Below are 24,663 nucleotides of genomic sequence, written 5' to 3'. Positions count from 1 at the left end.
TGAATTATAAATCACATATTAAGGAACTTTTCAAACAACTGAGTGGTGTAGGTGTCGTGGCCCCAGACTGAATCAGCCCAGCAGGTTAACAATGAGGGTCGGTGTGCCGGCAAGTCTGGATGTGGTTTTTAGGCAATTTTCCACATCCCACAAGGTAAATACTGGGCTGGTCCCCATGTACCACCTCAGTTACACAACTTGCAGACATTTGAAAAACATTTGCACTAGTTCATGGCTTACACTAGACGCAGACAGCTAGGGTACATTACTTCTGTCCTGGGGGGTACGTGATGGCGACAGGAAGGGCATCTGGCAACCCTCTGACACCAACATTGCCAGCTCCATAGTATCAGGGTCGACCCCATGTTGAAGTGGAACAAAGGCCGAAGCAAATATTGAGAAGGCGACATACAAAAATGAACATATCTACTAATGCCATTTTTCACAGTCAACATGAAACTTATTTTGGGCATACATAAGAATGAAAATAGCATATTGCAGTGTGAATGCCTTTTACTTTTAGGCCAAAAGGCAGTTCATATCTGTAAATCAAATCTACAATAAAAACATTCCTTTAAAAAGCACATTTAAATATGGACATTTTCTCATTACATGAACCATGAGTGATTTTCAAAAGCAAAAATCTTCTGTTTTCTTTCAAAATAACTTACCTCTTACTGAATTATGCTTGTTATACCATATCATTTCACATATTTTTATAGTGTAGTATGTGATATCATAGAACAATATTGTAAATTGGCCACTGTAGCACTAATATTAGTTTTCACTCTTTTATTCAAATTTCAGGTTTTATTGTTACTTCACAATTATTTTAAATGTTTCAGATCACCATACCAGAATAAAATGATGTAACTGTGGCATTAACCATCTTTAGAAATATTCTTTGACATAAGTGTTACATTGAAACATGGAAACAAGAATAATTTTCTTAACAATCACAAGCAACATGGAAATATCATCAGTGATGGTTGTGTTCCAACTTAACTCCTAGTGATTTCTCCAGTCTTCTTAAAAAATAGTTTACTGTAAACCATCAACATCTTTTTTCTTGTTATCTTAAACTGGATGGCTGAAACGTACTTTGGCTTTTGTCCAAGGAAAGGGTTTTGTAATGGTTCATCTGCTCTATTACATCTAGCTGGGACTTCTAGAACACAGTTGCCTTAACATCAGTACGAGTGTTTCCCATAGCTTTGTACTTGTGTACGGAAATACATTTTATTTCACATATGTAATGTAGATCTTGAAGGCCCTTAGATAGGGATTTCATATCAGTCAGCAAGGTTTCTTAGCTCAGTCACTGATTGTAGATCTCGTTGTATTCCTCTTTTGTTACAATTGTTGGCCTTTTTCTGAGAAGTTTTCCTATTCTATCAAAAATGCAGTCAGTGGATAAGTAACTGTGTCCTTGTAATAATAATTATTAGTACTATGCAACATATTATGAAGGAGCACAGAAGCACAAACTGTTGCTCTGCATGAGAACAACAGTGTGACTGGAATGGAAATCACTCGACTGGATCTAATGGATTAGTTATCCTTCACACAAAATGTGTATGTGGACACACATGTATTTTCATAGGCTTGTATCTTGGCAAATGTTTGATTTCACTTACATTGTATGATTATTTAGGTTCTGCTTATCCTGTGTCTCATTTATTTTAAATTCCAGACATTTTTGCCTTTGCATATAAGCTCCTCATATGTGGCTGGGTCACACATATAAAATTTTGTTGAAGATTGAGACTGAAACAAAAAGCAACAAAGTTCAGTAAATAGTCAGCATGAACTAACGTTGTGCAGTGAGAACCCCAGAAAAACAGATGATAATAGCTCTCAGGTTACAATTGTCTTCCTCAACTTCCAGAAAACACTTGGTTGGGGGGCAGGGTGCATGTTAAATGCGTGCTACACCATCATTATTCTTTATGCCACTTTTGAGTTTTGGGTCATGACAAATGCTGAACATCTTGATGAGATCAGTCTCATTGACTGGGTGCACATTTGTCAAATATGGATTTCATGAGCTGGGGAACAGTCCATTGCTACTCGAAGCTCTGGATGTGCTTTTGCCTACCATACACTGACACAGTAATGGAACATTGTACGTCATAGCGGATGGGATTTTGAATTTATTGGCTGAACTGTGAAAATTGTAGGAGAAAAATAATTTTGAAGATGCACCATTTGTCAATAAGGGTTGAGGGGATTGGTTATTCAAGTGAAACAATCATTACTGAGTAACTGCTATGGAATATGCTGTACTGAGGCAAGCAGGGTTCTGTTTGGGTGGGCCCCAATCTCCCTACCTGGGACCAAATAGGCTTGTGATTATCTCACTGTATAAATTTCCAGAGGGATATTGGTTGACCTACCACCCCATCACCAAGTGAGATCAGCAAACATCGTTTATCAGTAAAAATGTGATAGTAACACAGTATCAGGAGAATTATTAAAGAATGTTGCACTACTCACAGAACAAAATGCAGGTTAGCACTGCTTAATTCCAGAGAATTTTCTGTTGCAGAGGGAAGGCATAATTTCTTTAACTTGAGCAAAGGTTGGACACAGATTTGAACTGTTGCCTCCTGACTCGCATTCATGTGTGTATCTTCTTCTGCTTCTACACAATGAGCACTGATCCAAAAGAATTGCTGGATGGTCTTGGATGGTTATTGAATCATTCAAGAGACATACTTGAGGTATAGGGACTTCTGAAATTAAGTTACACATCATCTCATGCTAAGACCATTACGCAACAGGCACGGCACACTGTTGGAAGAGTGTGCATGTTCCCGATTTCCTGCAGAGACAATTCTGCTGCAGTATGGACAACAGGTTCATCACATTGTGGGAGTGAAATGGCACTCCAAAGTTGAAGTACAAGGAACAGTATGGCTCTTGTTGGCAAAACATCTAAATTGCACACAAATTCACCATGAAATTCTGGCAGTGTATGGCCCAAATGAGGTGCAATGCAATGTAGCATCCAGTCGTAGTGAAACAATGCCAACAATTTGATGAAGACCATTCAGTCTTTCCAGCAAGCTGGTTGGATATCTGGCAGGAAAGAGATTTTCCATCACAGAGGAAATTCACACAGCAGTCCTCAAATTGTTCCATGACTGAGGGGCAGATTTATATTGTCAAGAAACTGAACAGTTGGTGGGATGTTACAATTGTTGTTTACAGATCTTGGTGACTGTAGTGAAAAGAAATATCTGCATCACTTTGAATTGTATTGCAGCATACAGTAAAAGTTACTCGGTGTGTCACAGTAACGGGTAACTTTCTTTTTGAAGTCTCATAGTTTCCTGCTGCTTCCACACCTTTCTTTGACAATCATCAGATGTCAGGTTACTCCTGGATGCATCGGTTAATGGAATCCTACCCCACTGATTGAGCACCCATTCTGTGTTTTCCAGTACCCATCTCCACAGACCAGTGCTTTGGGGGAGGGATGTTAGCGTCATATGTAATGGAGGCCACATTGATAATGTGGAGTCTTGGATTCTGTCTTGACCATAGTTGCCTGATATCCCAGTTTAAGTGGGATCATCCCAAATATCTGGTTGTAAACCCAACTCCCAACTGTACTTTGTTGGGATAGATAACAATCCTGGTTACATAAAAATGGACAACATTTTGTATGATGTTGCGGTCTTCATATCAATTTGTTCATTACTGACTTCAATGAGGGGCAGTCTTGTAAGAGTTACTGACTTTAAACTTCTGCTTTTATTAAGAGCGCTAAGTTGCCATACTAGACTCAATAGCCATTGTTTTCGAGTAGTGCAGCAGAGGTCAATCGTGACAGTGCTTTGTAATTCTCTGGTGGAAAAATTGAATAGGGTTGTGCAGTTTCCTTCCCCTGTGGCAGCCTTAGTCGTCTTGATGCCAATAAATGATGATCGTATCAAAAGAGAAGTTGTGACTAAGGAAGCTGGGATAATTTTTACTTCCCCCTTGTTTTGCCATATGCCTCCTTAAAATTCATTTTTTCACTTTCAACTAATTATTATTAACATATGTGAATATAATCTGTATTTTCATAAAAGAGAAAGGTTGGCCCTTAGTTTTAAAGAATTTAACAGCAGGTCGAATTTTGTGTATGTAATTGATTTTCTAATTTATATTGAGTATTCCTAGTTAGTACCTTTTATTATAGGGCAAAATCAGTCATTTTTATGTAACTTGAATTCCATAATTCTATTGTTGATTTATAAACAAATGTAAATCTTGTAATAATTGCAAACATTTGGAATATGAAATGCTAGTATTCGTATAGTATCTATTTGGCTCTAGTTGGAAACATGTTAGCAAAGCCAGCCCTTAATTAATTCTAAGGTAATTAACAGATATGACGAAAGTATTGCTTGCTAAACTATATATGTGCATTTCATGATTAAAAGAAATAATTCGGCCTAACTCTTGTAGTAGAAGAAACTGTTAAAAAGACAGAATTTTTAAATGCATTCAGTTAACCGAGTAAATTAAATTTTTATCGCAATTTCTGTAAATTTAACTTTGCTCATTGTGTAGTTTCAGTACCTAATATCGTGGTGATATATAAGGGTCGTGAGACAGTCAATCCATGGCCAAGTTTTAGACGAGGAAGCTGTGTTGGTTAGAACAACCACGATGCATCACCTTAACAGTGATGTAAGTGGTACATGAACAGGCCATGTGTTAAAGCAATGACAGTGTCTGTTCCATACGTACCCGATTATTCCGAAAGAAATGTGAATTATTTGGTTATGTTTTTATTGCTTGTAGATGTTCAACAGTATACTATTGTAGCAGTATGTGGATGTTTGCCTGGAAACTAGTAATGAGGCTTATGGGAAGTTCTGCACTGGCCATATATAACCGTGTATTATTGTGAGGCTGTGAAAAGTGAAAGTAAAAGACTGCGAAATGCAACTGTGCATCTGTCAGCTCCATCAATTACAGTAGACAGTACTGCACGTCCACCCCCTATGTTTTCAGGACGTATGTCGACACTGAGGACAACAAAGAAACAAAGTAGGCAAACCACAACAAAATGGCAGTTTACTTGCAGCACAGTATAAAATATGTTGAAAAATGAATTGACTTTGGAGAATGTGTCTACAGGACTTTCAAACCATTTTCCCTGGCAGTGAAACAGAGCTCATTTTCAGAATTTGTAGAAGTGATTTCTTGATATGAATTTCTTGTAGATGGGGATTTGATGATTGAAGAATGTGTGCAGTTAAAGAACTTTCTCAAGGAAGAAGAGAAGAACTTTTTAAGCTGAAATGTGATTAGTGGAAGAATTTTTTTCATTGTTATGAAAACTGTCAACTTCTTCAAACTTTTCCATTTTGCTTCAGATGACTTTTCAGCCTGATGATGAACACTTGGTGAGCTGAGAGGAACCTTTTCCCAGCAGCAACATTAGAGGCTGGAATAATAATGAAGATGGTTTAGTGATTTAAATGTCTCCAGTTTTGTTGCTTTCTTGATGAGGAAGAAGAGAAGATTCTATGAAGGAGATTGAAAAGTGAGCAAAAATCTCAATAAGGTAAAAAACAGTGGTTTGTAGCCTGTGTGTGGTTAGTCTTGGTTTTTAAAAAATATCCCGATTTAGTTCAGAAAAAGCTTGGTGACTGGTCTGTACTAATACAGCTGCCTTCTAAATGGGCAGTGCACAGCTCTTTTGCATTTTCTTGTGGGTGCCTATGAGCCAAAACTCTTATGCTGTAATCAGGTTGTTGACTCCAGGCTACCACTGGAAGATGGTTTGTCTCACAGTAGTGGTTCTCTGTTTGAATGATGTCACTGTGGTGTATGACAAATTGACAGGCAACTTACCATGCTGCCAACCTTCCTGCCATATACTGATAATGTGGATAAGCCTCAAATGATCCTACAGAGCATGTTTACAGGCAACGCACTGCACACAGTTGAAGATTTTAATGAATCTGTCTCACAGAGACCTCTGTTCAATAGAAGATTATGATAAATATTCTGGTTCACAAAGTATCTGATTCCATTCATTTTTCAGCTATGTTTTTCCAATAATTGCAAATCTGCTGTTCAAAAATGGAAGCCTTTAGGATTGATATTTTGTTTGTGATTTCTTTCTTTTTCTTTGATGTTTTGAGAATATTAATTATATTATAAATTTCATTTTTTTCAACTGTAAAATGGCATGTGTTTGACATTTTGGAATTATTTGGTTACGAAAATGCCTCATAGCACTTCTCTATCAAATAGAAACTGTTATAATTTTTCATAAACACCAGAACAGTTCCTGAAGTTAATATTGTAAAAATGTGCCTTTGATGCTTTGCACCAGTGAGTTGAGTTGTGCTATCTTTGTTAACTTTCTCAATAGTTTTAGTGAGGTTACTGAATGAGAATAGTTGTGTTGGACCTGATGTCACATGGAACCAAGTGCAGTTTTATCTGTTGGACTGAGTAATGTGAACTCAGTGTATATTACGAACTGTAATTTGTTTTTATAATTGTGCAACTCTGAAATCAGTGTCCATTTAAAAGTGACTCTTTTTAGCCAGTTTCCAAAGCTTTAAAAATGTGGTGTTAATTGTTGATTACATTTGGAGAATTGGGCTTGGCAAAAACAACAATGTTCTTTCATCTGCCAGTCAAGATATTAACTGAAACTATTCGACCTAGAGCCCACAATGAATTGTACTGCTAAATATATTTGGATGGTGAGCTGAGCCACAAAATACTTCAAATCATGTCAATGATTGTTGATACTGTTTTCTAGGTTATGCAACAAATGGCATTGGAACTCTATCCTGCCATGTCATATCCCAACGTTAAAGTTCTGACAAAGAAATGTTACAGCTTTAATTACATAATTTCAATAATTTCTTGTTGTTAGGAGTGAGTAACAGGGCTCTTAGAAGACACAGGAAATAATGCTTAGAGAGAAAAAATAAAGCTCTTGATATTAGCTGATGATATCAGAGGCAGGAAAGGACTTGGAAGGGATAAAAATCATACACTGTAGAAATTCCTACCTGGAATTTCCGTTGGTTGTTTTAAAAATGGTAAAATTCCACCAACCAACATGTTGCCCCCTGCCAGTGGTGTAATGTGATGCAGCATGGAGGGGCAGCTGGTGAGCACACCTCTCTCCTAGGATTTTTTGACTGTGGAACCATTACTAATCGGTCAAGCAGCTCCTCACAAGACTGAGTGCATTCTGTACCAGTCACCCCCCACCAAGGAAAAAATCATTGGCAGTACCAGCAACGGAACCCACGTCCGCCAAATGGCAGTTAGTTGAGGGGTACAGCTAAGGAGGCAGACAATGGAATAGATAGTGTGTTAAAGAGCAGTTCTAAGATGCACATAAGGCAAGGATAATGGAATGTAGTCAAGTTGAATCAGGAGATGCAGAGGGAATTACAAGGGATGATCAAAAGGTTTCCATTTGAAAGCTGTACAAGCAGGGGTCGAAAAGCTTTTACCCTAACAAATAAAGAATGACATTATGAAATTTCTATCAATTCATTTGTCTATATAATACCTGTGTACACTAATACACTTGAAGGCATGCTCAGATAACTTCTGCAAACCATTCAAATAAAAGGTCTTTGATTTCAAGTCCAATAAAGCATCAGTCACTGCATTATCATCCTTTACAGTATTTTTTTTAGGTGTGGGAAAAGGAAAAAGTCTGACACAGTCAGATCTAGAGAATATGGCAGGTGATCTAAGAATTCGAACCCACAGTCGTGCAGAGTTTCCAATGTTGCGAGGTCTTTGTGCACCGTTGCATTGTCCTGATGCTAAAGAGTTCAGTGAGCCAATTTTCCACACCTTGTTTTCCTTATCTCTTCTCTCAAATGGCACAGGAAGATGCAACAGTATAAAGCATTGATAGTTGCAACCTTTAGCAAGTAATCCACCATAATTACCCCTTTTGCACCACAGGAGACCAATGCCGTCACCGTACCAGCTAATTTTTGCAAGTGGATTGTTTTTATTTTTTGTGTATGTGTAGGATGTTTTCATTGCTGTGACTCTTCTTCTGTCTCAGGATCAAAGTGGTGAACCCACATTTTGTCCATTGTGACATACCTTGCCAGAAAGCCATCTTCATTCACTTCAAATTGGCAGATGATTTCTTCACAACACTGCACATGTTCCTGTATCTCATCTGCACTCGAGTCTTTGTGGACCCACCAAGATGAAACTTTCAGCATTCCCAAAATATCCACAACAGTGTCATGAGCACACCCATGGGAGATTCCAAATGTGGTTTCAATGTGCTGCAGTGACCCTGCAAAACTTTATCGTGAATTGTAGTTACTGTTTCATCAGTGGCAGGCTTTCCATTCCTTGGTGCTTCTCTCGCACTCATTCTTCTGTGTTTGAAGTCAGACGCCCAGTTTTTCACTGTTGCACAAGACGGAACATTTGGACATCATTCCCTTCAAATGAAGGTATTCAACCACTACACAGTCCTTGATTCTACCAATATTCACCACTTTGGTTACACCACAGTATACAATGCATCTTAGTGGCTACACTAATGAAGCTGGAGCTGCGACATTTGACTTGCATACCCATAAAAGTAGGTGGTTGTATTTGTGTGAGACATTACAGTAACTATCTGGGGCTAGAAACTGTTGAGCCACCCCTCATATGCCAATTGGGCAAAATTATGAAGAGAACTGAGGCAATCATCCTACCAGTGCACTAGGTTGAAGATGCCCATTTGGTAGAACACTGTGTCCTGCTTTGTCAAGAAGTCCGTCACTGCTTGCTGCACACCCTCTTGCAACAGGAGTCATTGATCCTTCAAGACCTTTCTAAGGGACCAAAGGCATGATAACCACACAGGTAGAGAGATCAGGACTCTAGGGTGGCTACTCGAGTGTCTCCCACTTTAGCTGGTGTCTGCAATATGGGGATGTGTATTATCCAACTTAATGCACCATTGCACAGTGGTGTTTTTCAACAGATGTGCTGCTTCATACACATTGTTCAATCTATGATGGATGCCTACCAGTGTTTGGCCTCCAGCAGCTGAGAAAAGAACAACAGTATGTGATCCTGTTTGGACGTATTTGGTAATAATGCTGCCGTAGCTCAAATTTGTACATGCACTTCAGAAAAGCACAAATGCCACACATTGCTTACATGTCAGTGCTGCTGTAACCACACTGGAGTCGTGCTATGTTGCTTTTACTCTGTGGCAACAACCTTGAATGGGAACTTTTTGATTGTCCATTACACGCGGTTTGTCCGGAAAATACGTATAAAAGTTGAATAATGTCTTTATGTTACAGGTTGCAGTCACCGCTGGGTGGGACTACTACTGTAATCAATCCCATCAACGCTCAGTTTGAGTCAGAGCACTCTGCATGAAGGTGGGAGTGTGTGGCAGCTTGTTGACAGTTACCCTTTTTCACCTGCCATCGGCATGGAGCTCTCTCTGATTGAGGAATAGTGCGTCAACATCAAGTTTCTTGCAAAGGTAGGCAAGAATAGCCATGAGATTTTTGAGGGTTTGAAACAGGTTTACAGAGACAATTCTCTGAGGAAACCAACCGTGATCAAGCGGTTAAAAAGATTCCGGGACGGCCAAGAAGAAGTGAACGATGACTCTTGCCCAGAATGCCCATCAACATCGAGTTCCGATGCAAATGTTGAACGAATTCGGGCTTGTGTTCTGAAAGACTGTAGATTGACAGTCACAATGATTGCTGACGAGCTGTCAATCCCCAAAACAATCGTTCACGAAATCCTGATACAAAAACTTGAAATGAAGAAATTGTGTGCGAAAATCGTACCAAAGCTCTTGAAGGCAGAACAGAAAGCAAAGAGGGTTGTGAGGATTGGTTGGAAGCAGAGGAATGAGGGGACTTTCTCAACTGAGTCATCACTGGAGACGAATCCTGTTTTTACAGATTCGATGTGGAGCTCAAATCTCAAAGCAAGGAATGGAAACTAGCAGGAGAACCGAGAACAAAAAAGTCGTGAAAATCAAGGTCCGATGTGAAGACAGTGTTGATTGTTTTCTTTGATTCTAGGAGCATTGTCCCTCCCAGCCAGAGAGTGAACAGAAATTTTTACGTTGAAGCTCTGACACGTCTCAGAGCTCATGTGGCCCGGGTTCGACCGGAGTTGGCGAAAGGGGGCAGGTGGATCCTTCATCACGACAATGTGCCCCTGCTCACATGTTGCTCATTGTGCCCAAGGGTTTGGCCCAAAGCTCAATAACCGTGACAGACCACCCACCTTTTTCACCTGATTTAGCCCCGTGTGACTTCTTCATGTTCCCGAAATGCAAAATGGTGCTTCGGGGGCGGCACTTGGGATATGTGGAAGCCATCAAGGCGGAAATGACACGGCAATTGAAGACTTTCAGCAATGTTATCAACAGTGGAAATTGCATTGGCAGAAGTGTATAACATCTCAGGGCGAGTATTTTGAAGGAGACCATATTGTAATACCTGAATAATTGTAAAATAAATTTATTATTCAACTTTTATACATATTTTCTGGACAAACTTCGTAGATTAGGAAATGAGACACTGAAGATAATAGAAGTGTTTTGTTATTTGGCTAACAAAATTATTGATGATGGCTGACACAGAGAGGATATAAAATGCAGGCTGGACTGTCTGATGGAAGGAATATCTGAAAAAGAGGAATATGTTAAGAGAGGATGTAAATTTAAATGTTAAGGGGTCTTTTCTGGAGGTGTAGCCTTGCTCCAAAACAAGATGTGAACAACAAGCAGTTCAAGCTAGAAAAGGACAGTATCTTTTGAAATGTGTTTCTAGAAAGAAATTTTGTGTATAAAATGTAAAGGTAAACTCTGTCCATTGGTACTGGCCGACCACCGTGTCATCCTCTGCCAATGACGTCCGGCACACCACTATCCTGCCTGGTCAGTTTTCTTGACCCCAAGCCCTGCTTGCTCGAGTAGCTTCTCAGCTGGCATCACAAGGGTGAATGGACACCATTTCAATCCTCTCACCCAGGAAAAATCCCTGGCAGTACCGGGGATCTGAACCTGTGCCCTCCCCATGATAGGCAGCAGCAGTGAACACTAAGTTACAGAGGTGGTCAATAAGTGGATGGATGACTGGGACTGGTACTAGATACCCTCTGCAATGCACCTAGAGGTGGCTTATGGAATAATTATGCAATTGCAGATCAAATTACTAAGGAGATGGTACTGAATGAAAGAAGGAACTGGTTGATAAGACATACCCTGATGCATAAAGGAATCATCAATTTGGTATTTGGGAGGAGAAACTGTTGAGGGGGAGCAAGGGGTGATACAGTAAGCAGGTTCAAATGGATGTAGGCTTGCATATGATAGACTATCATAGAGAGTTGCATCAAACCAGTCTTTGGACTCAAGACCACAACAAAAACAGTTGGCTATATGTAGGAATTTTCTGTGGTCAGGAAAGCAATGAGAAAGGATTTTCTGATAAAGAAAACTGCAAACACTATACATTAATGTGGTGTAAAATGTTTCTTGAGCTGTTTATGAAGCCAGAGAAATCCTATATTAGTTCTTTTGGCATGAAAAACCTGAAGAGGATGATTAAACTACCCCTACCTATGAGTTTTATGCAACTTGCAATGCCTACAAATGTCATGGGCTAGATTTTCATTTCTCTCACTCACTGCATGCAAATTACTAGTCCTACATAAAAAATGAACAGGATCTTAGGATCTTTTTGTGGGAAATTTAATGTAGTCTTTTTTTTTTGGGGGGGGGGGGGGAGATACATTTTTGCTAGAGGCCATAGTTTTTGAATTATTCAACAAAAAGTACAAAAATGGCATTCAAATGCATTTTTCTTGAATGACACAGAAACTGTGGTCTCCAACAAAAACTTATTCCAGTACAATATTTAATGTAGTTAATTTTCATACAAAAAGATCCTGTGCATTGTTTTTGTAGGACTAACAGTGTGCATGTAGGGAGGAGAGAAGATTAAAATCATGGGTGTGGTTCTTGAAATGTTGCAGGTTCCATAAAACTTTATGCCATGGGCAGCTGAATAGCCCTGTGTATGATCCAGAAGATTCAACAACATTCTTAACACACCTCATGGTCAAACTTGGCTGCTAATAGAAAATAGGTGGTTCATATTGGCTTTGTGTATTCCCATTATGTGACTGCAGTAAAGAAGAGGATGTGGGATGTTCTCTGTCAACTTTTATACCCACATTGGTATGCCAAAAGACATTAAAATATACAAGGCATGCCAGAAAAGTAAGTACCATTGTGGGAAAAGGACTCAAGAAAACATTTCTTCAGACCAAAATTTGCTTTTTGAAGAAATACTCTTTTTCTACATAACAGCCACCATTGTTCAGACATTTGTCATAGCGGTAAGCCAACTTTTCTATGCCCTCTTCATACAAAGATACCACCAGTGAAGACCTCCAATACTGATCACACTTTCTTACATCATCATTGGTGTTGAAGCACCTTCATCCTGCTTAATGATGAAGTAAAAGTGGTAGTTGGAAGATGTGAGATCAGCAGTGATTGGCACGTGGTCGAACTGTTCCCAATTCAATTGTTAGTAAGGTTTTCAGTGCCACCAACAGAAATGAAACGTGATGTCATGAAGCAACATAATGATTCGATTGAGAATTTCGCACCTTTTGTTTTGAATAGTGTGATGGAGTTCTCTCGGTGTTTTGCAGTATCATACCGCTTTCATGATTTCAGTTCGGAGAAGGAACTCAACATGCAGAATGCCTTGTAGGTCCTAGAATCCATTTCACCTGATTTTTTTGCACTGACAACTTCATTCCGATTTTTTTCTTTTTTTTGGGGGGGGGGGGGGGGGAGGAGGAGGAGGAGGATTGTCATACTGTGAGTTCCTTCACTCCATAGATTGTTGTTTTTATTTTGGAGTGCCATGAAAAAAACCCAAGTTTCATCACCAATCACGATACTATTTAAGAATTCATCTTCCTCATCACTGTATTCAGTGCTGAAATGTCAAGACCCTGCCAAGGCACATAATTTTGTAGGCATTTTTGGAACACAATTCACAAAAATTTAAGTAATTTATCACTGAGTCATAAATACATTCTTATTGTGAACCATCTGTTTTCATGAATGTTCTAATTCATTTTCTCACACATACCATCAGTGACAACAGAAGGCTGTCCAATACGTGCTTCACCATGAAAGTTGAACAAACAGTCTCATCCACTTTCTCACCATAAATATGTACAAGTTGATGAATTTCAGCTGGCTTAATGTTCTGTGTGTTGAAACACAACATAACATAGCACACTTCACAGTCACTGGGCTCAGAGGTTGTCTTAAACATTTTGAATGATCACTAACAAATAGAAATACAACAAAATCCCGCTCCAGTGTTGACTGTGGAAAGACAATGAACCAGAGAAATGTGTGAACCTACAACACAAGTGCTGCAGTGGCAGTAGAATGATTTGGTACTTACTTTCAGGATGCTCCTCATACTTTGAACTTCAATGGAAGTGCCCGTCACCTGTTAATGTAAATTTTTGCTTATGATGGAAACTACGTTTAAACAGTGTGTGTGGATAGCAAGGGGTGTTATTTAACAGTTGAACTATCTTTGGTTTGTTTATCTCTCTCTAGTCATGACAGGTAATGTGATTCAAGGACAGAGGTACTTTCTGACTTACCTTAGTCAAGCTCCAACTCTTCTGTCCTGTACAGCTACTTGCTTTTTATCCTGAGGTTGTTACTATCTGGCCTGCTTGGGCATGAAGCTACTCCTAAAAAATTGTATACATTGTGTAAAAAAAAAGAAAACTACATTTATAAAGAATTTGTGGGGTCAAATGTGTGCACCATGTTCCTGATATGGATCTGTTAAAGTTTTGATGTTAGTAATGCTCAAGAGATGGTGTGATTATTGGTATACGGGCATTTCTGAAAATATCGCCTGTCTACATTATGGCACAACTGGAATATGCTTGCTCAAAACAACCAAGTGTGAATAATGGCAGTACATTCAGCTGAACTGGTAACCCATTTTTCTGCAGTGCTTCATACACCAACATTGTCTCCCCGCATAAAGAAAGAAATTTAGAGGCAGTCACATAAAAAAGCTTCTTTTTCTCTCCTAAACACTCGAAAATTGTGTGTATGTAGTTTTTTTTGTTTTGTTTTAATACACCCTGTATATGAAAATAGCTGTTACCATTACCTACACTGCTTAAATGATGTTAATTTGCACACAGATTTCTGGTTGTTCTACTGGAAAGCTTACCAAGACATTTACAGTATAAAGCTGATACTCACTTGTAACTTAAAAATGTACACAGCTCAAAGGTAGTAAAACTGCAACTCTGTAGAATTACAATGTCTTTCATGCAGTACAACATTTTTAACCATGCAATTATAATATTCATGCAACTGATATTATTTAATGATGAGGCTTCTGGGATAATAAGCTGTGAAGTAATTAATCCATGCTGTACAGAAAAACAAAGCAGTCTGAACAGCCTCACTGTTAATATTTCTCGTATACGGAATAGGTAATGGGAACAAAGGAACCAACAAAGTTAAGAAGAACATTAGAATTTTTGTAAATTCATCTATCTTTTACAGAAAAGAACAGTAAATTTCAACCATAAATGTTTCGTAGGCACGTTACAACAGTAACAAACACTGCATTATAATTTTTGGCCATACATGATATATATTTTCACTGAAAATGTCTTTAGTAACAATGCACTACACTTGTTACAAGAAACATTGTGTCCTGTCTTATTAAGTGGTCTTTGTTTTACTTCTTTAATTATTTGGCACTTAAGTTCCATGGAACACTATTTAATGTGCAGCTATATATTTGATTATTTTTATTACTTAAAGGTTCATTTTATCATCAACTTACAGAAACAGTGATGTATGCCAATGGTCACTTGGTGGTTGTCTATTATCTACCTGCAGTCTGTCACTGCTACATAGTGTTGAAACCATAGGCTAGGTGGAAGACACACTGGACAAAAAATTGTTAGAACTACCTACCTACATACATGGGTGAAAAGCAGTTCTGCTGGTCTCAAAAAACTGTATTGTGCGCTTCTGTTCCAAATGACAACTTAAATGAAACTCCATATCTACAATAATTTCACCAGTAAGGTGGGCTACAAATAGGTTGTAATATTCTGACCTGAGTAGCTCTTCAGCAAGTAGAGCTACATGATATGTGCTACTGTTTTTATATGAACACTAACACTAGTCATGTTTACAATAGAAACAATAATTAGGTCCAATACATTTAAAATTGTATGCCTACAGCAAGCAACACTACAACCAGAACGTACTGCTTGTTGAAAATGAAAATTCATCAAAATATTTGTACACACTGAAATACCTTACATTCATTCTCTCTTGCTGCAATAATGCTATAACTCATAGCCAAAGGCAATTTTACATTGTTGAGGGGAACTAGAATAGCTAATAAATATAACTAAATAATATCTGTATTCATTTGAGTTTGTTTCACTAAGATCCAGATTATGTTGTCACAGTGGATACAGCAACTTATGTCCCCTTGTTCTCACATTAACCAATTACAGTTTTCAATTTTGGCCAATCGATACAAGACAGACTTATAACTCCTTCATGTTCATTGTTATTGGCAATAAATTTATTAGCTCTTATCATCTTTGATGACAAAACAAAACTCAAAGGTTACAAACTGTTTGTAAACAAGTCAATGCATTCTGTGCCCGCACTTAAACATCAAAACAAAACCTCTTTCAAATTTTGTTTACATTCATTGCTATTCATTTTGTTCTAAGGCTTGTGTGTAGTGCATCTGTAGGCCTTCTCAGTTTCAACATTAAAACTGTAACATTTAAGTATTCAGAGCATTTGCCTCAATTTGATCCCATAGATTGCCACTTTACTGATGTGGCATTTAATAAATTAAAAGGAGCATCTCTCTTGAAATACTTACAAACTGAATACTGTCGAACAACACGTATGTACATTTCGACACCAGTTATACAACTGAAAATATTGACAGATGCTCCTAAAATTTCTTTTGCAACCTGAATACTGAAACATGTTCTAGAAACTACCTTAAAATGTTAAAATTCTACAAGAGGCTCTACAGTAGAAGACATTCTATTTCATTTTTATATTAGGGCAGAAGCAAGATAAGGTACTTTCAGGGAACGACCAAAAAATGCAAGTAATTACCAATATCTTGCAGGTTCCAGTACTGACCATGGTCTTATCATCCAGTTAGAAACACTCACAGCAGAAGCACTTCCACTACAATGGTTGTGCCAAGTATGCTCCTAAACCCTGTTGTTCTCATTTACTTTTATGTGGTTTATATTGTTCATTAATAAACAATGGCATCCTAGCAGACACTGTAGAAATAAACTTGTTTGGACCAAGTACAGTATAACAGATGTTAACTCTTTATTAGTATTTCTGTCATAACAATAGAAGGTAAGTAAGGTTGCTCCACACCAAAATTAGAAAAATGTTTACTGCCAACACCGGTTGTTCTACTCCAAAATCAAACTAAATTGTCAGGTCTTCTGTGTGGTTCCTGCCAAGCAGAGTTCATTTATGTTGGGAGCATACATTTTACTGAATTTTATGAAGCAGTGCTTAAGAGACAAGTTTTATAGAACTTGTGATTCAGTGGAAAGCAAAGAGAAAACTATAAGTCAATGAAATGAGAAATTAGAATGTGTGAGAATCACTCCAATCAGGCCAGTGGCTATATAATCTAGGTGGTGCATGGAACTGGGTTCTCAAGGCTGAGAAGAGACAGCAAAATTAAGTGAAATGTTTATGTTCCTTTGAAAGATCTAGTGGCGCAAAGTAAGGATTACGTATGCCAATCAAGGACTATTTAAGACCATGACAGTTGGTCCTCTTGACTAGGGGCACAAGAGAACAAGCCACACACACTAGAAGAAAGGGAAAAAATACTGTGAACTGCCATGCCAGATAGACAAATGTGTAAATTCGTTATCAGAACAAGTAACAGGTATTGCTAACAGGAGTGTCTACATCCATCTCAAACCTTAGAGGAATTCTTGCCTCAGTGAGTAAAAAGTTCAAATGATTGCATTTGGAATTAATTATCTTTAAAGACATATTTTGCTCACTAACTGGGAGTTTTCGTTAGGTCAATACATGCCTAAGATGTCATTTTTCATGAGCAAACTGTGTTGATCATTAACTGCGTGAACAAAGAACAGCTCTCAAGCATACTAAACATCAATGACCCACTGCCTACTGCAATAATGAAGGTTTCTTTATGGACCACATTTTCATCACTTGGGAGAAGCAATCACTACTTTATAGTGGGCTGTAATGATTTCAAGTGTAATATCTCACTTCACCTCGTACAATTTATAACTTTGGCATTCTGCTGTTATTAGTGCATTGCTTAACAAATCAAAGAAGTAAACAACAGTTAGCCAAGATATGGGACCTGTTTTCCTTTCCGTTTTTTATAATACCTGCCACTCTGCTTGTGTCATGTTAATAGAAACTGACAATCATAGCACCCGCAATGGTTCAATTTTCACTTTCACAAAAAGAAAACCAGACTGTCTGTGGGTTCAGTGATCAGCAGGAGGCAAAACCTTGTTAGTGGTCTGGCTGCGAGACTCGAAAGCATTCTAACCCCCGTGCTTACATCACCGGGTTTTGAGAGAACTGTCGGGAGGTGGCAGTGTTCTGCTTGGCAGGTCCTGAAACACACAAAGTGTGGCAAAAATTATTATTGGGACAGTAATGCATTAAGTCACTAGAAACTGCTGTCAGGTAGAACCACTGTACTGAATGACAACCAAAAGCATTTCTATAAGTATTGCATATGAGTGCAGCTTATGGACACGAGTTCAGAATCCCTTTCTTATGTGCACGAATTTACACTAGATTATAGCGCAACAGCTGTAGGGACCTGGATTAAGTTTGTTCATTGTGGATGTTTATTCAGTGTAAATACAGAAAATTGCAACACACTCATTTCATTCTTTTCAACAGAACAACCAAAGGAAATAGAAAATCTAGATGAAGAAATTAATAAATTACACCACAAAATTCAATTCACTTCACTGTAGAAATGAAACACCAGATGACATTAACAAAGCCTTATATAGAAATGCTACAATTACCAGTGTTACCATACATAACCCTTCTTGCTATCCAGATCAATATAAAAAAGCGTTCTTCAGAAGAATGTTTAATCACATGCTTAAAGACCCAATGGATACAAGTGAAAGATAAAAAGAAACAAAAATTGTAAAATCAGCTGCCTCCAGTATGAATACAATCCTGCTGTAATACATAAATTAAACCAACCAATTTCTGGACAACCATCCCCAAACAGGAAGACCATTTTTGTAATAAGCTGACCTTCCTTATGGAAGATTTCATACCAAATTGCCAACCTCTTCAAGTTGTATTGTAAACGTGTTGCGCTTGGGGCACACAATACTCATTAAAGCCTGTATTATGGTAAGTTAACGGGCTTCACCTTACGAGAAAGGATATTTGTATAGATATTGACTGCGTGTACCTGAATGGAGGCAAATCAGACTTACACCCACTCTGTAATAACAATGATATGTCAAGCAAGTTCGAAATGCAACTACACGTCAGAACGGACAAAAAGCAACACAGAAGATGCTACCAATTTGTTAATAATACGGTCGCCAGCCTAATTAGGAATTAACTGAGTTTCTTTCCTGTACAAGTTGATGTACATTCATGCAAAACAACACGTAGTAACACTGCATAATATAGTGAATTTTAGAACCAGAAAAATCTATTGAACTGATAATTTCACTTTCTGTACTTATATGGATAATCCATATATACATAACACTACACTATAATGTTTACTACAAAATTTCGTACTGTCTATTGATCTGATTAAAATCGGGCATAGGTTACCCTAGAAATAGCAATTTCGAGCCACAAACAAAATGTCAATTTTAATAAAGATAAAACACTGATAAATTTTTGCTGGTCAAATCAATTTAGAACACTTCAGAATTCAAATTAATAAAAAAAAAAAAAAAAAAAGAAAAGGGATGGGGGGGGGCCTTGAAACTGTTATGATCACTGTATTAAAAAAAATTAATTACTGACACCATTATGTGCTCAAGATTTCCAATATATGAGTTACTACTCTTTTTATCTTATTTCCTACTCATTTAAATACCTTTAATATTGATTTAGTAATGAAGTTTAATTATTTCGAGACAGATATAAAGTTATCTTCCAAATTTGTCAGACCTTCATTATTCATTTACTGGTTCATTAACAAAACAATTGTTTAAACACCATTCTAACATAGTTAGGTCTGCAGGTAATTATTATTAACACAAACTTTAATTTTTCATCTCGGGACACTCGGATTGCACAACATTTGGAAAGGACCCTGTCTAGGTTAGTTGTGAGGATAATTAAATGATAGGAAAGTTGTGGTAAAATTTAAGTTGTTATGGAACAAAAGTAACACTGGTCCATACCAATACAGTACTAAAAGTTGTATCGATGCGGTGGTTGGCGGGCGGCGAGGCACAGAGCACACATACAACCACAGCTATGGCTCTTGATGTATCGGCACTTTATTTCTTCATAGCGTCGCAGTACTTTTCCATTTAGTGCCTATGGAATTTTGCCATGCTGTATAGGCGTTGGAACGGCATACCCGAGGCTCAATGAAACTACGTCTTCCAGGAGAGCCTCCTCGCTCCAGTACGTGTTGCTCAGACCAATGCCAAACTCCAACTACTACTGCTGAGACCGTTATGCCGTACAGTGCCCGTGCTCGCCTGCCATCCACCTTTTACCGCTCCCTTACAGACAGGGTATTCACCCGACATTTTGCATTCTACATATCCTAATACATTGCCTACGTATGGACCAGATGCACAATTACAATTTTAACATCTTACAACAGTCTCAACATTTGTTACACTTCAATTCTATTACAATATTGCTTGAAATTTGACATATACATTAATATTCACATTGAAAATTGATTACAGTTTTCTTAACACAATGGCATGAAACAAGAAAACAAATGAAATCAGAACATAAACTTGAGTAATTGAACGAAAAATCAGATGGAAAAAATATTATTTATATGTACAATAGTACAACGTCGTTGTTGTTGTTACAGTATGACATAAAAATAAGCTTCTTCACAACCAACAAAATACAGAATAATATCATCCACAGTACTGAAAGCACTAAGCAAGACTATCAAAAGTCAGGTATGTCCAAACTTCTTCAATTAACAAACTGGTAGAAGCACAGGGATGCACTCTGTATTAACATCCAGAACAAATCCGACTTTGCAGAATGACTTGCAGGGCAAGAATTGTGGCAAACAGTGCAGAAAAGAACCAGGCAAGAAATTTGACTTTCTTGAAGGAACTGAAATATCTTTCAACACAGATACAGCACCAGTCTACCTACTCAATGACAAATCTTGCTATCACAATTATGAAGACTACTATTAAAAAAAAAAAAAAAAAAAAAAAACCCTGCCCCCTCTCAATCTCTCTTTACATCTTACCTACATTGATATCACTATAAAAAAAACTACCAGAAAATAAATCTTGCATGATATATCTAAGCCTTCTTCTCTTGTTTTTAAAAGTAAAGTTCATGTACATATCAAGGGCTGCAAATATTGGAACTTCACTCTATTTTTGGGCATTCATCTTCAGTTTTGATTAAAGTATTCACCCACACATTACTTTTATTATATGCAAACAAACACAATAAAATTGTCTCTGAGCAAAGTATGTAAGATCTTCATAACACGCATCAGTTGTACAGTGCATGCTGGATGCTGGCTAAGTTTAGTAATCGATTGTGTGTCTGAAGTAGTGATGGAAGGAATTGACACTGTGAATGCTGCATGCAGGGCTATGTGAGGGTCTTTTCTGAGCAGCACATTGCAAATCATCCCAGATATGCTCAATGTTCAAATCTGGGGAGTTTGGTGGCCACTGGAAGTGTTTAAATTTAGAAGAGTGTTCCAGGAGCCACTTTGTAGCAATTCTGGACATGTCAAGTGTATCATTATCCTGCTGGAATTGCCGAAGTCCATCGGAATCCCCGATGGACAGGATGCTTTTGTATGTGTCACCTTTCAGGGTCATACCTAGCCATATCACTCCAACTGCACGCCTCCTACACCATTACAGAGCCTCCACCAGCTTCAACTGTCCCCTACTGACATGCAGTGTCCATGGATTCAAGAGGATGTCTCCATGCCTGTACGTGTCCATCTGTGCGACACAGTTTGAAATGAGGCTCGTCCAACCAGGCAACATATTTCCAGTCATCAACAGTCCAATATCGGTGTTGATGGCCCCAGGTGAATCATAAAGCTTTGTGTCGTGCAGTCGTCAAGGGTACACAAGTGGACCTTCAGCTACAAAAGTTCATATCGATGATGGTTCACACTCAGACACTTGTTGATGGCCCAACATTTAAAGATTTGCAGAAGGGTTGCACTTCTGTCACTTTGAACGATTCTCTTCAGTTGTTGATCCTGTTTTTGCAGGATCTTTTTTCGGCTGCAACAATGTCGGAGATCTGATGTTTTACCAGATTCCTGATATTCACTGTATGCTCATACGGGAAAATAACCACTTCATTGTTACCTTGGAGATGCTTTGTCCCATTGCCCGTACCCCCACTATAACACCACATTCAAATTCACGTAAATCTTGATAAGATGCCATTGTAGCAGCACTAACCAATCTAACATCTGTGCCAGACACTTGTTGTCTTATATAGGCATTGCCAACTGCAGTGCCATATTCGGTATGTTTACATATCTCTGCATTTGAATATGCATGATTGTGCCAGTTTTGTTGGCAATTCACAGTATATACATATCCTGTGAGAAGATAATGATATATTACCAACTGCCGGCACAACCAATCCACATACTGTGATGGAAGAGGTACATGATAGTGAATGTGTTGTGTTTTTGTGTGGTTGATGGTATTCTGGGACCATTTTTTCCTCAGAAAAAAAAAACCGTTACTTTAATATGCTCAGGCTGTTACTGTGACTGGCTGACTCCTGAGACACAGTCTTTTTCCAGTAATATGGTGCACTGCCACATTGGGCTCAAACTGTTGCGGACCAGGTGTTACGAAGTATGCTGAATTGGCAGGGGTGGTCCTATTCCCTGGTGTTCTTCTAGGCCACCAGGCATTAGAAAGATGGGCTTGTTTCTATCAGCATATACCAAGGACAGAGTCTACCAAGCAGCTGTCAACCACATCAAAAATTTAATGAACAAAATCATTTCTGCCCTTGCCACAGGTGATGCAGACATAATGTGCTGAATGTGGATAGATCCTGATAACAGACTGGAAATGTGTGCACCAGTGGTGGTGGGCACAATGTTGAAATTGATTAACCTGCATAAAATCTTTGTGACACTATGTCACATAAGCCAAACATGGTGTGAATACCTTAGGTCTAATTAGTTTGGATGCTGTAACTTTTGAGACCCTCTGCCCATTGCAGGTTAAAAACCTTATTGTGCTGTCAGAGCCCTTGATATGTTCTCAGAAAGAGGCAAAACCACCACACATCTCAAGTCACCTACTGTCCAGTTTATGTGGTATTTGCTCCACTGACAACATGTACATTTTTATGCCTCAGTAGTCTTCTGCAAGGGACCCATTGCATGCAACTTGCCATCACAGTATTTGGCTGAAAACTGGTAGACATGGGTCTGCAGTGATCCCTGTTGTGTTTGAGACTGACTGTCAATGGAAACTTATAACGTTCATCTCTATGACAAACTACGAGTTAGGATCTTAATGTGGCCACTTTTATTATTATGTGGTACAACATTCCTTGTAGACAAGCTGGATAGTCTTCACTGATGCACCAACAAATTGGACAACTTAATTCGTTGGCACATCCAAAGACAATAGCTCTAATCTGTGGTTTCAATCCATTGTACTACACCGATTCCTTATAATCGACTGGCACATACACACCTCTTCAATGATGTGGCTTATGTCAGCAGTGAAGGCTCAGATAACTGGCAGGTATCAGTTCTACTCCATCTACAGCACTTCAAAGGGACCTCTGTGCTCTTTTAAGATGGTGACTAATATGTTGTCTGGTGACCTTATAAGGATGTTTACACAATTTTTAAAGTACACTCTAAGGAAAGAAGAAAGTTGCACCACACAGGAATTATCCAAAGGGTTGAAACGAGTAGATGTGATGTTCATGTGCAGAGAAACAAATGATTACAATTTCAGAACACTTGGATGAGTTATTCAACAGGAAGAGCATCACAAACTGAGGGAGTCATTAATGCATTGACAACCTGCAGCCCATACGCAGGCAGTAATTCGGTTTGATATTGGTTGATACAGTTGTTGGATGTACTCCTGGGAGATATCATGCCAAATTCTGTCTAAATTGTGGACTGGAGCACTGAAATCCCAATATGTTTGGAGGGCCCTGCCCATAGCACTCCATTCTCAATTGGGCATGGCAGGTCTCGGAAAGCATAAAGACGAGCAGTAGAAGCTCTTCTCATATGCAGGTAGGTATATCTGACTGAAATGTTATCTCAATGTCGTCTGCAATGAAGGGCAATAAAACGGGGTGTAGCACATTGTTGACATAGCACTGTGGATGAAAACTGAAGGGATCTTGCTACGAAACTAATGGCACCCCAGATGATTCCTCTTGATTATCGGGTCATCTCCAGGCACGTCTTCTGCCTGGAATCTCAATGATGGGAGTGGATTGAACTGAGACCAATGGCCAGCAAAGACATGTCTGGAGATGCTTTGGACTGCAGTGTGATACCAACCTGACTACTGCCTGATAACCAGGAGTGATTGACTGGGATTCCATTTGTATTTTGCAGAAGGACCTCTTTTTGGTTTTCATCTGTGGCTTTCTTACAGCATACAACAATGTTCTAAGTACCATTATGTTGCCTTTCATAGCAAGCCATCCTTGTGAGGAGTGGTGCCTTATATTGCCCCGGTGTATCGGGAGAGTGACTCACGCCTGTACAGTGACAGACGGTCTCAAACAGTTCAGTCGAGTACGTAGTTCTAATTTTCACCCACCAGAGTCAGGTAGTGCACAGACTTTCAAGAAACAGGTCAAGAGAATGTTTTTGGGAATTTTTCTGTTTATTTCTTGATGGCTCTTTTGTTTGTTTATGTTTGTACTGTTTTGTATAAGCTTATAGCAATGTGAATGAGGTCTATAGTAAATATGTAGATCATTGTTCTGCTGATGTACACTGTACAGTGGGGAGTTTAGTATCATAATATGTTAAGTAAGTTTATGCTGAAAGGAAAACCAATTCGAGTGTAAATGAAAATGGTTCATATTTTGTTAATAATGTAAAGTATCACAATGTTTAATATTTATTTTGTGAAAGTCATGAAAAGCGTGGACTAATGTGGGAGAATAATGTTTTTCTATTGGCCTTAAAGAAAACTGACCAGTCAGAAAGTAACATAGTATTCTTTGTGCATCTTTTCTCTTGGATATATAGAATGCTGACAGCGGTGTAAGGATTCAGAGCCCTGCCTTTAAATGGTATGGTCACATGTAGTATGAGATGCAAAGGAAGT

This window comes from Schistocerca serialis, chromosome 3, assembly GCF_023864345.2.
Source record: "Schistocerca serialis cubense isolate TAMUIC-IGC-003099 chromosome 3, iqSchSeri2.2, whole genome shotgun sequence".
Taxonomy (NCBI): domain Eukaryota; kingdom Metazoa; phylum Arthropoda; class Insecta; order Orthoptera; family Acrididae; genus Schistocerca; species Schistocerca serialis.
The sequence above is the reverse complement of the archived record's forward strand: the minus strand, read 5'-3'. Positions refer to the sequence as shown.